At 31.3% G+C, this 18,624-nt stretch overlaps 1 long non-coding RNA gene across 1 annotated transcript; it reads left to right on the top strand.

The window, feature by feature from the left end:
* Positions 1–17,317: 17,317 nt before the first annotated feature.
* Positions 17,318–18,624, top strand: LOC106382412. The gene is made up of 2 exons (XR_001276851.3): positions 17,318–18,198; positions 18,284–18,624. It is a non-coding gene; the product is annotated as an uncharacterized LOC106382412 (long non-coding RNA).

Below are 18,624 nucleotides of genomic sequence, written 5' to 3'. Positions count from 1 at the left end.
CGTCGACTTACTGAGCAGGAGCGCAGTCATTTGCAAACATATTTGCTCACCAACTGCGAAGACGTTCTTCAATATGAGAGGTAAATAAATTAGCTTACAAATTTTTATTTTAACAAGTTGAAATTTAAATCTTAATTAATTACATTATTGTCATCATATACAGGATTTTCATTGCAGAAAAGCGGTTCGAGTATAGATACGCCACAGAGGACGAACTAGAAGAAATGAAGCAGAGAGAATTTACTGGATGGATGTTTACTTATGTGAGTGCTTTAAACAAATTAAAATATATTTTATCACATATTTATACTAATTCACATTTATTGATATAATATATATATATGTGCTATTAATAGGTGTCTGCTGGTTTTGCCAGAGCTGAAACATTTGACGATTGGATACGTGAGATGGTCGTTGGACCAAACTTTGTTGTGAAGTCATATCCGAGATTTTGTACTCGAGGATATGCATTCACAACTCAGAAGAGGAGACGTTCGAGTACGACTTATGATGCTGGCGTTTGTTCTGCATCAGGAGATGATGTATACTACGGACACATACATGAGATTTTGGAAATCAAGTATTTGGGCATGGTTGGATTGCGCTGTATTGTTTTCTATTGTGATTGGCACGACAACACTCCAGATCGAGGTGTAAGAACAGATGCATTTGGTGTTACATCAGTAAATTCGAGGCGAAAGCTGCAATATTATGATCCTTTCATTCTTGCTTCTCAGGCCGATCAGGTAATTAAATGTTAATTATTCAGAATGATTCATCATCATGTGTATTAATTTATAATTTTACTAATAATTTTCTAAATGTTACAGGTTTGTTATATCAAGTACCTCCGGGTAAGGAACACAGATGATCCATGGGTTACTGTTATAAGACTCAAACCGAGAGGCCGAGTTCAGGGATGTTCTGAGCTGGAAGACCCACTACAACCAAGCACATCCGGCAACTTAAGTGCAGCAGAAGATTTAGCTGGAGTTAGCCTTGTAGTCGATTTAACCGACTTCAAAGAGGAAGCCGTCGTTCACGTAGAGGATGAACCATTGATTGGAGGGTTTCACCAAGATCCAGATTCAGATTCATCTGGTGATGACGACTCGGAAACAGACTAACATTGATTTTTTTTTTTTTAAAGAAATACCGAGGAATTTGTTTTTCCTCAGAATTTCCTCGGAATATTCCGAGGAAATTCCGAGGAAATAGGAGTTTTAAACCGAAAACAACGTTTTGCGGTTTGAATAACACTTATATAACCCTTATTAAGTGTCTTAGACTGATTATGAAGTCAAAAAATTGTTCCTTACCCTATAATAAACACTTTTCCGATTGTATGAACGAAATCCCCACAACATAAGAGAAACACTTATACACTTTAATGAACGGTAAAGGGAATACTTTCAATTCGTTTTGAAATTTGTTATTTCATGGTTTATGCTCATCTATACAAAGAATCCTCAATGGTATTCATTACAATTGTATAAGAAATGAAATACGGCAAAAAAAATTGATGTTTCGAAACCCCAAACACTAGTTTCTCGGTATTTCCTCGGAATATTCTGATGGAATTCCGAGGAAGATAAGGGTTTCCTCGGAATTACCTCGGAATATTCCGAGGAAATTCCGAGGAAATAGGGGTTTTGAACCGAAAACAACGTTTTGCGGTTTGAATAACACTTATATAACCCTTATTAAGTGTCTTAGACTGATTATGAAGTCAAAAATTTGTTCCTTACCCTATAATAAACACTTTTCCGATTGTATGAACGAAATCCCCACAACATAAAAGAAACACTTATACACTTTAATGAACGGTAAAGGGAATACTTTCAATTCGTTTTGAAATTTGTTATTTCATGGTTTATGCTCATCTATACAAAGAATCCTCAATGGTATGCATTACAATGGTATAAGAAATAAAATACGGCAAAAAAATTGATGTTTTGAAACCCCAAACACTAGTTCCTCGGTATTTCCTCGGAATATTCCAACGGAATTTTGAGGAAGATAAGGGTTTCCTCGGAATTCCCTCGGAATATTCCGAGGAAATTCCGAGGAAATAGGGGTTTTAAACCGAAAACAACGTTTTGCAGTTTGAATAACACTTATATAACCCTTATTAAGTGTCTTAGACTGATTATGAAGTCAAAAATTTGTTCCTTACCCTATAATAAACACTTTTCCGATTGTATGAACGAAATCCCCACAACATAAGAGAAACACTTATACACTTTAATGAACGGTAAAAGGAATACTTTCAATTCGTTTTGAAATTTGTTATTTCATGGTTTATGCTCATCTATACAAAGAATCCTCAATGGTATGCATTACAATTGTATAAGAAAAGAAATACGGCAAAAAAAATTGATGTTTTGAAACCCCAAACACTAGTTCCTCGGTATTTCCTTGGAAAATTCCGACAGATATTTTACTATCCGTCGGAATTTCCTCGGAATATTTTCATTTAACCGGGCGAATATTATGCGAAAATTGAAATTAGAATTCTGACGGAATTCCGACGGATAGTATCCGTCGGACCCTAGGTTTTATTACCCCGAGCCGCATCTTCTTCCCCATTTCTCTCTTCTTCCTCTGCGCGGCTCCTCTCTCCTCTCCGGCGATCTCCACCTTCTGTCCGACGATATCTCCGGCGATCTCCCCCTTCTCTTACACAAATCATGTAAGGACCCTATCCCACTCTCTTAGGTTCTATTTGTTAGGTTTTTGTGTAGATTTGATAGATTTTTGTTAGGGTGATTGGTTAGGATTGTGATTTGGTTGTATAATAGGGTTAGAATTGTGATTTGGTTGAATAATTTGTTTTGTTGAATTGATTTAGAATTTTTTTATAATTTTTTTTATTTATTTTGTATTTATAAAATCGATTTTTGTATATAAAATCGATTTCTGTATTTTACAAAACGATTTTTGTATATAAATTCGATTTTTTGGATTTTACAAAACATTTTTAATATCTATAAAACTTTTTCTGTGATTAAAAACTATTATTTGGGATTTAAAATATATATATATATTATTAAAACTATTTTTTGTAATTATTAAAGTATTTTTTATTTATTAAAACTAATTTTTGTTTATTAGAACTATTTTTATATATTTATTAAACATTTTTAATATCTATAAAACTTTTTTTGTGATTAAAAACTATTATTTGGGATTTTGTTTTTAAAAAAAAAAAATATATATATATATATATATATATATATAAATTTCTATATTTATTAAAAAAATTTAATATTATTAAAACTATTTTTTGTAATTATTAAACTATTTTTTATTTATTAAAACTATTTTTTGTTTATTAGAACTATTTTTATATATTTATTAAACATTTTTAATATCTATAAATCTTTTTTTGTGATTAAAAACTATTATTTGGGATTTAAAAAAAAAATATATATGTATATATATATATATATTATAAATTTCTATATTTATTAAACATTTTTAATATTATTAAAACTGTTTTTTGTGATTATTAAACTATTTTTTATTTATTAAAACTATTTTTTGTTTATTAGAACTATTTTTATATATTTATTAAACATTTTTAATATCTATAAATCTTTTTTTGTGATTAAAAACTATTATTTGGGATTTTTTAAAAACAAAATTAATTTATATATTTCTATATTTATTAAATATATTTTTTTAAATTTACATGTCTCATGATGATCAGACCCGGCCTCGACAGCGTCGTGGTCGTGGTGGTACGGGGAGCAAGTCTCGGGATTCCAGCCATTTTCAGGATTCCCCTTCGCCCCACAGCTCCTACCATACATCTCCCTCTGCTGCACCCGCTCCTGCTCCTCTTGCTCCCGCTGCTGCATCCGCTCTTGCTCCTCCGGGTCCTCCGGGAGTGATGAGTGTTGCGGAGTTGGTTCAATGATGCTAGACTTTTCAAGGGTCCAAGATCAAATCAATGTAGTATAAAAGATTGTCGAACCAGTTCTAAGTGATTCTAAAGCAAAAGGAATGCAAGTTCATGCTTAAGCTAAGTGCAATCCGGTTTTAAAGATGGTATGAACTAAGAACTAATAAGCTAATGCAATAAAGTAATGATCTTTCTTTTCTCAATATGAAGCAAGAGGACTCATGAGACTAGGCATTTGATCTTGGGTGATGTAGATCCAATCTAAGGGTGGCAAGCTAGCAATCAAACACTTACCTTATGCCTAGACACTAAGCTAAACAAGCTCTATCCCTAGATGAATGTTCTTTTGCTAAAGCAACTCAAGCATCTAATCCCTTAGGTTGAATGTTACTAAAGCAAACATGGAGAACAAGTCTAATAGCAATCTTAACTCCTTTAGCAACTAATCCCTTAGGTAAAGCAAGCTAAAAGCATTGAAGAGTTGGTTTAGGCATTTCATCATACACCTTGTGGGTAGGAAATGCCTAGAGATCTATTTTAGTATGATCAAGAATAAAATAGCATTGAGAACCCTCAACAAGCAAGGAAACAAGTAGATCTAACACTAAACACCCTAGATCTTCTCTAATCACCCTTAATCACCCTAGCCCATGAATCCAAGATTAGTCTACTCACTAATAGACATGAATAACCCCAAAACCATGGATGATTCAAGGTTAAACATGATTAGAGAGCAAGATAATCAAGCAAAAGTAAGAAATTATGATCAAGATTAAATCTTTCACCCAAAAGTGGCTTTTGATTAGATAGAAAACAAGATAACCTCTAAAATTAAGTCTAAAAAGTATTTATAGTGGTCTAAAAACGAGTTGGGTCGACCCAACAAGCTTGGGTTGACCCAAGATAATTTGGGTAAAAAGTTGGTAAAAACAGAAGTGCAGATTTTTCTAAGTGTCGCAGCTGGCTTTCGACATGTCATTTGGCCGCTGCAACAAGTACATATGGGGCAGGGGCGTGTGCATTTTCCCAGCGGTTTGGCTTGGCCGCTGCAGTTGGCCGCTGGGACAGTTGGCCGCTGGGACAGTTGGGACCTCGTCTTGTCAACCAAAATCACCATTCTTGTCTCTAAACCATCTCCAAAGGTTCCAAACTCACCAAATAGCATCTTCATCACCTAATAGAGACAAATGTATATGCAATGCATCTAAATCTACTCTAAATGCATCTAAATGGACAAATTGAGAACTAAAATGATTGCTAAAACTATGCAAATACATAAGATATCATTCAACAGCCCGGTCGTGACCATCTTCCCAATCTCACTCCGTATCCACATGGACGGGGTCAAACATGGTAATTAAAAATATTTTTTTTTCTTTAAATTTGGATTCATTATTAACCGTTTGTTCTTTTTATTAGGTTCAACCGATCCGGGAACGGGATCAGCGCATGGATCAACCGTATGATGTACTCGGCCCTCGACAGCGGACATCCGATTTCACTCACTTCCCTACCGACAAGCAGCATCTGTGGTTTCGTCAGTTTGCGGTAAGTATTCTAATTTTTTAATTATATTTTTAATCTTTAATATAAATTTTCTACTAATTGTGTTTTTTTTTCCAGCAAGAGTTCAACTGGAATTCCGATGAGACGCTCTTTATCTATCACCACTTCGTCCATAAAGTTATGGACAACTATGGGAAGCAGATCCACTAGTGGAAGAAGAAGTGGGAAATCAATAAGGTTCGATTTAATTTATTAAACTATTTTTTTATTTATTAAACTATTTTTTTTTCTTTTTTTTATTAAAAGGTCCCAAAGTCGATGAACGACACGGTCTGGAAGGAGTTGTGTGCGCATTAGGATAAGGAAGAGACGAAAGAAACTTCTTCCACCAACTCCACCAACAGCAGGAGCGACCATAAAGGGAAGGGCATCTACAAGCATAACTTGGGTGCTCAATCTATTGCCACTCTGGGAGATCGCATGGTAAGTTCAACCACTTTTTCTTCAATTATTTGAGTTTCAGAATTTTAATTTACTGTGCATTTCTTCTAATTTCTAATGTTTCTTTAATTTATGTTTTTTTTCAAGGCGGAAGAAAATGATGGCGAGCCGGTTGATGATCTCGCCCTAATGAGGAGGGCGTATACCAACAAGAAGACCGGCCAGATTGATGACGGTCTTGTGAGGGACGTGGTCGACCTGATCCAAACTCAGGTGGTAGACGAAGTGTCTCAGCTTCAAACCGAGGATGACGCTTCCACGGCTGCGACCAACTTGTCCCGGTTTCGAATCAACGAAATCGTTGAATCGGTAAGTTCTTTTTTTTTTAACTTCAATTTATTTACTTCTTGTTTTTTATTTTATCATCAATTTATATTATTTAAATTAGGCTATTTATATTTCAGTCGGTTCCAAAGAAGAAGGGACGTTTGGTCGGTTTGGGTCGTCGCTCCCGGTCGGCTGCTCCTTCTTCTGCACCACCGCCATATGTTGATCCAGAAGTTCTTACGGCTCAGCTGAAGGACAAGGATGATCGGATATCTGCGTTGGAGACCCAGATGGCAGCTCAACAGGCGGGCTATGAGACACAGAAGAGGTTGAACGAGCAGATGATGGAGATAATGAAGAGGATGTACCCGAACGAGGTGTTCCCGAACATTCAAGACCCGTAGTTTTTTTTTTTTTTACCAAAAATTCGGAATGTTTTATTTTTATTTGTAGAACTTTGAATTATCTAATATGTTTTCAGTTTTAATTTTAATTTTATATTTTCGAATTTAAATTTCAAAAATTTTAATTTTTTTAAAAAAAATAATTTTTTTTTAAAAAAAAAATTTTTAAAAAATTAATTTTTTCGAAATTCCGAGGAAAAGCACCCTCGGAAATTTCCGACGACCTTTTCCTCGGTATAAGTCGTCGGAATTTTAAAAAAAAATCCGAGGGAATGTTCCTCGGAATTTTCCGAGGGACTATGTTCCTCGGAAATTTCCGAGGGCCACGTTCCTCGGAAATTCCCGATGCAAATTTCGAGGAAGATTTCGTCGGAACTTCCGAGGATTGGACCATCGGAAAGTTCCTCGGAATATACCGAGGGAGGACTTCCTCGGTATATTCCGAGGAAATTTCCGACGATCTAGTGGTCCTCGGAGTTTCCTCGGAAATTCAGTTCCTCGGAATTCCGTCAGAAATTTCCGAGGGATTTCCGAAGAAAAATGAATTTCCGAAGAGTTATTTCCGACGACTTTTTTCGTCGGTATATCGTCGGAATAGCCTTATTCCGACGACATACCAACAATTTTTTCCCTCAGTATGCCGCTGTTTTCTTGTAGTGGACTGCAAGATTCTCATTCAGTTTCACACGTAACTATTTTCTTCCCCACAGATTCATAAGAATATGTAGAATTTTCTAGAAACAAAAGAGGGAAAAAAGAAGTCTTTGAGAATAATTGAAGATCCCTTACATGTTTCTTTGATCTTGAACCGAGTTTCAGCACACTTACTGTGAGCTACATCCAAATCACCTTTACAAGAGCAACCTAATTCCAAATCGAATGGAAGGGGACCTGGTGCCGTACGTTTAAAGATGACTCGGAAGCTCGAAAGATACACAAAAGCTTTTATCTTTTTCTACGGAGTGTGTGTTTGCCCAGTGCTGTGAAACCTTAAAGGTTTCGTATTTAGAGATGACAACTGGGTTCAAAGACTGTCGGTGTTGTTGCCACTGTCTCCAGCAACCAATCAACCACCCCGCCACCACAATCCTCGCTTCCACTCCGGCTCAACATACTGGCCGCACCGTAGGACAAAGCCTCGCTTCGTTGGTTAGACCTTGAGGGAGACCAAAGGAGCTTCTTTTGATCAGTGGGAGGGGTTTAGTGGTGAATCTCTCTATCGCGGAAGAGTCGATTCGTACGGTAGCGACGCCGGAAGTGATCTTGTTGACGCAGGAAGATCCTTTGCCTCCGAGAGTTTTCTCCCCTCGTTTTCTCCTCCCAAAAGCACTATCAAAGGGACGCCTGGCTTACAACAGACGTATCTTGTGTCGCCTAATTAAGATACAAGAAATTCTGAGGTTCACCAAACAATAGTGTTTGAATATTTGATATTTGATATCTTTTAAAAAAAGAAATAAAATTGAATATCCAAATTAGATTATATTTTTAAAATAAAATAATAAAAATACATAAAAATAGTTACAAAAAATAAATAAATTAATATTGTTAAGTGTTCAGCAAAATACTAAACCCTATATCCTAAATCCTAAACCTTAAACCCTAAACGTTAAACCTTAAACTTTGGATAAACTCTAAACCGTTGGAAAATCTTAAACCCTAAATCATACATTAAAAACTAAATTTTAATAACACTAAACCCTAAATCCTAATCACTAAACCCTAAACTCTTGGGTAAACTCTGAACCCTTGGATAAATCATAAACTATAGGGTTTAATTTAAATATTTTTGATTTAGAGTTTATGATTTATCCAAGGGTTCAGGGTTTATCCAAGGGTTTAGGGTTTAGTGATTAGGGTTTAAGGTTTAGTTTTATTAAGATTTAGTTTTTAATGTATGATGTAGGGTTTAAAATTTTCCAATGGTTTACAGTTTATCCAAGATTTAAGATTTATAATTTAGGATTTGGAGTTTAGGATTTAGGGTATATGATTTAGTATTTTGCTAACGGTTTAACAATATTTATTTATTTATTTTTGCAACTATTTTTATGCATTTTTATTGTTTTATTTTAAAAATATGATCTTATTTGGAAATTCAATTTTGTTTCCTTTTTTAAAAGATATCAAATATCAAATACTCAAACACTATTGGTTGGTGAATCTAGAGGTTCACACTAAGGGATGAACATAAGAATTTCTCTTAAGATATGTCGCTTATAGTAATTGCCATTTTTCATTTTCTTTAATTCTTGATTAAACTAAAAACCCCTTCTAAGATACTCGACAATCATGGTCTACGGCTGCTGTTACTCTACAAGACTCTCTTTCTGAGAGGAAGACTCATGAATAATTTTTGTAAAAATAATTGAACTAAAGTGGATTCATAATGTTTCTTCTTCGCTTATGCATCAAACCGAGGTAGGCATGAAAATGGTATTATTCACGTGGTCTCTTCTGCCTCAACCTTTTCTTATGTAATAAAAACAAACTAAACTTTCATGCCTTGATTATGTATATATATGAGCATTATTGGAATCTCATAGACATATTATTATATTTTTTAAATCAAACTTTGGTTAGTTCAGTGACCTGAAAAAGTTTGATTCGCAATATGAGATCCAAATGAAGAAGCATGTCGTGTTTTGTGGAGTCATAACATTTATCATTAAATGTTTGTCTTATAAGTATTTCATTCGGATGTTGATAAAAAAGAAAGTATTTCATTCGGATGAAACCGTTATGTTTGTCACTGCGTTGGAAGCAAAAGTAAAAAGTTAGATGGTATGATGTTTTGGTTCTACATTTTGCAAATAAATTGTATATAACTATGTATTGTGTCACTGACATAAGTTCAATAATAAATTAATAACTAGATTAAGATCCGCGCCTTGCGCGGAATCAACATTATAGATATAAATTATTTTATGTATTAAATATTTTATATATTATAAAATAATAAATATATATTAAATAATTAAAAGTCAGTAACTATTAAATATATAATTAAATTGATGTGAACATATAAATCAATTTTATTAATCCAAAAAAACCAAATTTATATTTGATAGGAAATGTAATTAAATTTAAATGATACTAACATAGATAATATATTTTAGTATATTTTTAATATTAATGTCTATTAAATGATGATTTCTACTCATATAGTTTTTTTTGATCATTTGTATATTTTATAGAAAAAAATTTAAATTACTGATAACAAAATTTTTATTGTAGGATTAATAGTTTTAGTAATTTATAATTTTTTAAAAAATAAATTGTCAATGATGGTTCAAAATTTTTATCAAAAAAATTGTTCAAAGTAAATTTTGAAACTAAAATATTGTATTTTATATGGTTTATAGTTTGATTAAAAAAGATATATATATATTAATCTAAATAATTAATTAAATTAGACTTTTTACTTATATAATTTTTGTAATCATTTGCATTTTGTCATAACAAAAATTTTAAACCATGGATCATAAAATTTGAATGTGAGACTTTTAACAGTTTTAGTAATTTATAGCCGTTTGTAAAAATTCAAAATATAACATATACATAAAAAATCTAAATTTTTATTATATGGTTATTGTGGTTGTTTACTTTATTTAATAGTATAAAATTAAAAAAATATGATAGAAGATACACTATTTTTTTTATCAAATCTTTATTATTCAAAATCATTAATTGTCATATATATTTTATCTACATTAGGCAATTCCGTAAATTTTATTTAAGGAAATAATAAAATACATTAATGATGAATTTATTGTTAGTTTAATAAAAAACTTATTATATAATTAGATGCACCAACATATTTTTATAATGGTTCTAAGAATCATCCTATTGATGACACGTGGCTACAAAAAAAAGTTGTAATGCTTCTCAAATAATATATACTAGGTTAAGACCCGCGCCTTGCGCGGAATCAACATTATATATATAAATTATTTTATGTATTAAATATTTTTGCATATTATGAAATAATAAATATATATTAAATAATTAAAAGTCAGTAACTATTAAATATATAATTAAATTGGTGCGAACATATAAATCAATTTTATTAATCCAAAAAATATTTTTTTTCATATTTGATAGGATATGTTATTAAATTTAAATGATACTAACATAGATAATATATTTTTAATATTAATGTCTATTAAATGATGATTTTACTTATATAGTTTTTTTGATCATTTGTATCTTTTATAGAAAAAAATTTAAATTACTGATAACAAATTTTTTATTGTGGGATTAATAGTTTTAATAATTTATAATTAAAAAAAATAAGTTGTCAATGATCGTTCAAAACTTTTATCAAAAAAAAACGGTACAAAGTAAATTTGGAAACTAAAATATTGTATTTTATATGGTTTATAGTTTAATTTAAAACGATATATATATATATTAATCTTAATAATTAATTAAATTAGACTTTTTGCTTAAATAATTTTTGTAATCATTTGTATTTTGTCATAACAAAAATTTTAAATCATGGATCATAAAATTTGAATGTGAGACTTTTAAAAGTTTTAGTAATTTATAGCCGTTTGTAAAAATTCAAAATATAACATATACATAAAAATCTAAATTTTTATTATATGGTTATTGTGATTGTTTAGTTTATTTAATAGTTTAAAATTAAACAAATATGATAGAAGATACACTATTTTTTATCAAATCTTTATAATTCAAAATCATTAATTGCCATATATATTTTATCCACATTAGGCAGTTCCGTAAATTTTATTTAAGAAAATAATAAAGTACATTAATGATGAATTTATTGTTAGTTTAATAAAAAGCTTATTATATAATTAGATGGACCAACATATTTCTCTAATGATTCTAGTGATGACATGTGGCTACAAAATGAAGTTGTAATGCTTCTCAAATAATATATAGGGGATGGGATATGCTATATATTTTGACCCAAAAATGCTATATATATAGTTTGCCATGGTATATGCATATATTGCATAACTTATATACGAATACCAACTATAGCATCACTTGATGGATTATGACAACTAAGCCGGAGGAAATAAATAACAAAAATGTGCCAATAAATACTTAAGTTATAAATTTGTGTCTCTATCTTTGTCTCGTGTTGAATTATATGTTTGCGATTTAGCCCGTCGACTCCACGTCGTGGTTTGTACGATGATGGTTCTACTTATTGTAACCGTTTAATCATATAGTAATGAAGACTTTGGTACACACAAAAAAAATTGGAAATATATATATTAATGTGAAAGACCAGCGACATTCGCCACAGAAATCACTTCATGAATTTTTTTTGCTTTCTTTGTTCACTGGTTTTGTGGAATCTGCCCCAAAAAGTGTATGCCCGAACTTTTTTAACCAATTCTGTGTTACCAATTTCTATAAAAACCCTATACGTAACGACAATTCAGTGTGTAATAAATACGAGGTATCAATGTAATAAACATATACACCAATTGATAATTGGCATGATTATGGAGTATGGACTAGCCGAATAGGACAAGCTATATTTTAGTTATATGTAAAGAAGCTATACAAATAGCTAGGGCCTCGGACTCAAAAACATTTATGATTAGAGCATCTTCAATAGTGCTTTATTTTCCATTTTTTCTTCAATTTTTATTTCATTAGTACTTCATTTTTTTTTCTATTTTTTTCAAATTTTGAAGAATTGAACAGTATTTCTTCAAATTTGAAGATGAACTCTTTTATTTACAAATTATTCCTTAACTTTTATTTATTGTTATTTTTTACTTAAACAAATTAAAAGTATTAATGTCATCCAATTAATTTCAAATTTTACATTATTACTTTTATCTAATTGAATGTTAATAACGAAGAATATGAAATTATTGATTTGATTTCTAAGAATTTTATGCTCGATTTAGAAGAATTTAGAATAAAATAAGCTCATTTTTTTGTTTTAAAATACATTTTTAATCACTTAAGAGATATATGTATTTAGTGCTTTTTATAAAATATTTTGTTTATTTATTTATGTTATGTGTAATAATTGTATTATATAATAATTATTAATATATAATAAATAGTAATTGGGTCGAATTAATATTAAAACAAAACAGATGGGTAAAATTGGTAAATTTGAAAACATATAAAGTATTATTAATAATTAATTATAAAGTGGTGGTAGAATATACTTAGAATATGTCATTTTGAAGGAAAATACGAAGCAAACCATTGGAGAGCATGTTGCTTCATTTTTTGAAAAACTTCAAATTTTGAAGAAAAAAATGAAGTTAACCATTGAAGATGTTTTTAACTACGTATATTCATTTGCCTATCCGTATATATCCACGTATATATAAAAACACAACCATGAACATATATGGGTTGTGTTTAGAGATAAATTAATAATATAGGTCCAAAGCAGTAGGATGTGTTACCCGTATCAAAAGAAATTCCTAAACCTACTGGACTGAAAAAAATTCATGCCCAAGAATAAATAAAAAGTTTCAAAATAAATAAACCTTCTAATATCTAAATATACATAAATCTTAAGTAATCATAAAATATACATACAATCATACAAGATAGTGGTTGATTTTAGGAAGAATACACTTAATGCTACAAACTGGATTGAATACTTGATTCCTTCTCATTAATACCTGAAGGTAACTAGATCATCTGTTACTTGTTACTGGATTACTATGTAAACTGCATGGGTGGAAGCCTAAACGTGACTTTGCCAAAACTATCAACTTTTTTTTCAACAAAAATCAAATTCATGACCGATGAATTTACACCTGGCTCCAAATCTCTTACTACTTAGTTGGCTATCGCTACTTGGTTAAATTGTAGCACATATTGTAATGTTAACATATTCAATCATCGGAGAAGCTTTGTTTGGAAATATAATGACATTAATTACAGAGTTAAAATAGTTTCATTCACGTCAAACTTCTTAATTCTGTTTGAATTCTTCTTCTCTTGTTGGAATAAGGCAATCCAGAATTCAAACGAACAAACTTCTTAGTTATCTTTTTTTTTAGCAACTACTTCTTAGTTATCTAACTACAACTTTTCCTCGCTTTCTACTTTACATCCGTATTTTATCCTTTTCTATTAAAAATTCAGTGATTACACAATTTTCGACAAAAGGACTCGGATATTTATCAATCACTCGGTTTTCAGATACCAGTACCTCCCAGTATAGTTTCAGATTTTCTCAAATGAAAAGTTACACTAAGAAACAGCTTAGTATCGGGCTTGCGCAAAAGACACCTGGGCTTTTAAATGCAAATGTGCTTACTTTGACCGAATGAAGAAATTGAAATAGGTTTTCAGGGACCATCTAATTGGGCCTTATTGTACCTCCGGATCCAAAATTCTCCCAAATCAACCAAATCTAAGTTGATGTTGGTAGCAAGGACCCTTGAACCCAATAATCAACAAAAGTAATATTTTCCCTATAAACTAACAAAACTAAAATTCCCATCACGAATGCACACATGTACCTAGAAGACAAATACTTTGTCCGCACCTTGGTCGATTCCATTCATTGACTTCAGTATTCGCACCATTTTGATTCGTACATCAGTGAGAGCCACGTTGGATAGCACTCAGACGATCAAAGACTTGAAACATATGATACCAACCCAGATCCTTTTCGTTTCTTAAGGAATATTAAACAAATAAGGACAGGACAATATAATAAATTAAACAAAGTTCTTCTCTTTTTCTTTTAATAACAAGAAAACTAATACATTTATTCAAAACATTATAAGAAATCGAATGATACTAGTTTGGTGGGTGTTTGATAATTGAGGCTGCTTTCCCACCAATATTTAGATTTCTTTTCTCTCGTATGTATAGCTGTGCAGGAGAACATTGCAAACTGAATCATTATTGTCTGTAGGTCATCATGATGAAGTATGAAAACTACTTCATATCGCATACCAAATTCTAAGAATGTTATATAGTTCATTTATATATTCGTTTGCATGCAGCATGTTATATAGTTCATTTATATACTTCGTTTACATGCAGCATGCCTAACGCTAATAATGTTATACAATGATGATATATCATTATATATCTTTCTTGTGCTAACTTTACAAATATATACCGCCAGCCAAATTCTAATAATGATAATATTTCTATGTACAGTTCATTTATATATTAATTTGCATGCAGCTTGTTCAACCCTAATAATGATATATATTCATTTGATATGTATATATACGCATGTCGTTGGTATGACTTCATTAAAATGCATATAATATTATACATTTATACTATTTTGAATTAATACGGTGACACGTAATAGACGATCAGTCCACTGTTTGAAGATATTCCAAACTCTTGTATGGTAAGCTTTTGTACTAGTACACTCTTAAACACTAAGTGTGTTTTTCCTAGGCCGATAAACTTATAGATAAAAAAAAAAATTCTAAATATCTTGAGTTTCTTTTAAATGAAAGTAATTATGGTCAACTTGTAGTTAGATATAACTAATTTGTTTGGAAAGCTGGTGTGTTTGATCTCCGAAGATGATCAGAAAAGATTATCTTAGTGTATTCGAAGTTAACATTCCTTTGTGTTTACACTGATTATAATTTATACAAATATATATGCAGTGCCGGCCCTGGGCCAAGCCCAATGAAACATTCGCCTTGGCCCCCTAAAATTTTTAAAAATCTTTATATGTAAATAGACCCCCAATTTGTAAAAAAAAAAAATTTTAGGCCTCCAAATTTTTGAAATCTTTACTAAATGGTCTTGGGCCTCCAAATTTTCAGGGCTGGCCCTGTATATATGTATCACGCATATATGCCATCACACTAGCCTCGGGCTAAATAAATAGGGTTGCTCAAATAAAGCGTAATCCTCAATGGACCGTCTGAAACTGTGACAATCCCGGTTTAGAGTAGTTTATACTACTAACAAAAATTTCATTAGTAGTATTATAGAATATTCATCCTTATTAAGAATATAGTAAATGTTTACAATTAAATTTATTATTTATTTCACTGTATATTTTTCAATAACTATCAACCAATAGTATTTAATCAATTCAAATATTTTCAATTATTATTTTGTTAAAAGTATACAACTTATTAACATTAACTACTAAAATTATCTTAAAATTCTAGAAAATTTCTTATTTTTGAACAAATGGGATGTTAGTGGGAGATACTTTTATAATGATTGTTAGAATTTTAAAAGTTTATAGTTATTGGCTAATGGATTCTAACATTCTTATAAAATTAAGTGTTATTAGTTTGATGATTCTTTAATGACATAAAAAATCTACTGTTATTCAAAAACTTTGGGTTTTAAATATTCTTAATTCTATCAAAATCTAGTGTTATTGGAACTTGGATTCTTAACATTTTAATTCATAAAACAAATCTTTCAAAATATTGCATATATACTCAAGATTCTCAAAATCATTGTAGTAGAATAGTTTCATAAACTTTTTAGATATGAAAAACTCATTAGAACTTTTTATAAATTTAACAAATTTCTTGATTCTTAAAATCAATCAACTCTACCTAATTAAATTTATCTCCTACTAAGTTTTTCCAAAAAAAACTCTAGAAAATCCTACTTTTGAAAACGGACGGAGTAGATACGAGAAGTTGGAATTAGTGAACCCTAGTTTCGTGTGATTAGGTGTAACATAAAATCTAGTAATTCACTACAAAAAAACACGTCTGTTGCAATGAAAATTTGCGACGGAAAATTTTCCATGCAAATTTGCGACAAGTTTGCAATGGAATTGCAAGAAAAAATAAAACCCTCGCAAATTTCTCGCAAATTGGCGAGGGAAAATAGTATCTCGCAAATTTGCGAGAGATTTGCGAGTGTAATTACAGAGTCCTCGCAAATCCTTCGCAAATTTACGAGCAAACATTTCTGTCGCAAATTTGCAACAGATTTGCAAGAATTTTGTCTATCTATCTTGTTTCCTCACAACTCCCTCGTAAATTTGCAAAGAACATGCATGATATGATATGTAAATTTTATAACATTTACTCACAAATCAAATAAAGTTAATCATTAAAATATTTAATTAAAATATTAGTGTTTAACAAGTACATCGATAACTATTATTGGAAACTTAATCAATATCATTCAACTAAATATTCACGGGATATGAATCTTACGACACTTGAACTAATATTACAAAGTACTAAACATCAAATCTCTATAATTTATACAATAAATTCACGCCAACTAAATTTCTATAAAAAAAATGAATCAAATTTTCACTTTAATTAGGTTTTCAAAAAAAAAAAAATACAAAATAATACATATTGATCCACCAAAAATAGAACAAAACCCCAAACGAAACCCTAAACTCATTGACTCATGAATTTGTGAGGGATCCATTGCAATTCCCTTGCAAATTTGCGAGAGAATCTAAACGCTCGCAAATTTGCAAGGGATTTGCGAGAGTCTCGTTGCAACTTTCTTGCAAATCTATTATTCCAAAATTTGATCGGTTTGGGTTTTATCAAGGATTTTGGTGTCCGATAACACATTTTACTGAATCATTTAAAATGTTTAAAATGTACATCGAAAAATATTTTCCGAAATTTGATTAACTATTGTTATGAACTTAAGTCCCAAGCCTTGATTTGTTGTTACAACTAATTAGCATCAAACCCTTTTAACTTATATAACTTATATACTTCAACTAAATTTTCGGAAGATGTTGAACATATTTTTCACGTTAATTATTTGTTTTGTTTTGAACCAAATCAATAAATACATATAGTATACCGAAAACATAACAAAACCCCAAACGAAACCCTAAAATACACTGTTTATGAATTTGCAATAGATTTGCAAGGGAATCCTCGCACTCCCCTTGCAAATTTGCGAGGGATTTGCAACGGACATACCTAGTATATAAACACATTAACCGACAAAAGGTAAACATAAAAAAGAAAAAATCCTATTGGCCAATACACATTTCACATGGATCACCATTCCAGCCGTTAAATTGAATTTCAATCAATAGACAAGATTTTTTATTTTCTATTTTCTTATTTCTACGAATGATCTCTTAATTATCTTCTCCGTCTTCTTACAGCTCTCTCTCTCTCTTTCATCTTCTGTTCTTTTTTTTTTTTTTTTGATTAATCTGGAGGGACTTCCACCCCAGGGCTAACCCCTCGGCGCGAAGCGGACCATTTGGTACTATGGGGAATTAGATACCCCAATTGCCTGGCCAGCACATCGAATCCGCGTATTCCGTATTGGGGATTTTTATTTCCCCTCAAGACCATCTAGGCCAGCTACGCTGATTATCTTCTGTTCTTTTCTCTTCATATTTTAAGATATCTTTTCCTTCCTCTGTTCTTCATTATCTTCTCCATCTTCTGCTCACCACTTTCTTCGCGGTTACCACTTCTGTCGCTGTCACCGCTGCTGTCTCCGTCATCTAAGAAACAAACGCCTCTGTGCTTGACGAAGCACCGACTCGTAGCAGTGGAGGCAACCGACCTTCTTCTTCTTCTTCTTCTTCAGATTTTGTCCATATCCCTCGCCGTCACGTTTTGCTCTCTGTCCAAGACTCACCGGAGATGAAGATCCGTACTAGTCGTCACCACTCTAGCTTCTCACCTCTCTGTAATTTCTTCTATGTATTTCTAAATGATTTTTTTTCAGTTTCAGACTTTTTTTGTCTGTACTCATATTTGTTTATTTTTTCCAGTTTCAGAATTCAATATTAAAAGGTGTGGAGGACGAAGAAGAACTCGACGGTGGTGGGATTTGAGAGGAGCGGATCTGGAAGGTGGATGCGATGGCCGGAAGTAGAAGCATCGATGGTGGCTGAAGCGTTGAGAGTGCGGTGGACAAAGACGACTGGAGGAGGACGACAGCGGCGGCTTAGATTTAGGTTTCTTGTATTTTGTTTGTATTTATGTTTATATATTTACATATTTGTTTTTATTAATTATATCAAATTGTTTTTTTTTTATTTAACCGTCGGAATAGATACATTTTCCTTTAGTGTACCGGTTTCAATATATATAGTATTTTTTTTATTTCTTA

The sequence above is a fragment of the Brassica napus genome, chromosome C8 (genome assembly GCF_020379485.1).
Source record: "Brassica napus cultivar Da-Ae chromosome C8, Da-Ae, whole genome shotgun sequence".
NCBI lineage: Eukaryota > Viridiplantae > Streptophyta > Magnoliopsida > Brassicales > Brassicaceae > Brassica > Brassica napus.
This window is presented reverse-complemented; position numbering and strand designations above follow the sequence as displayed.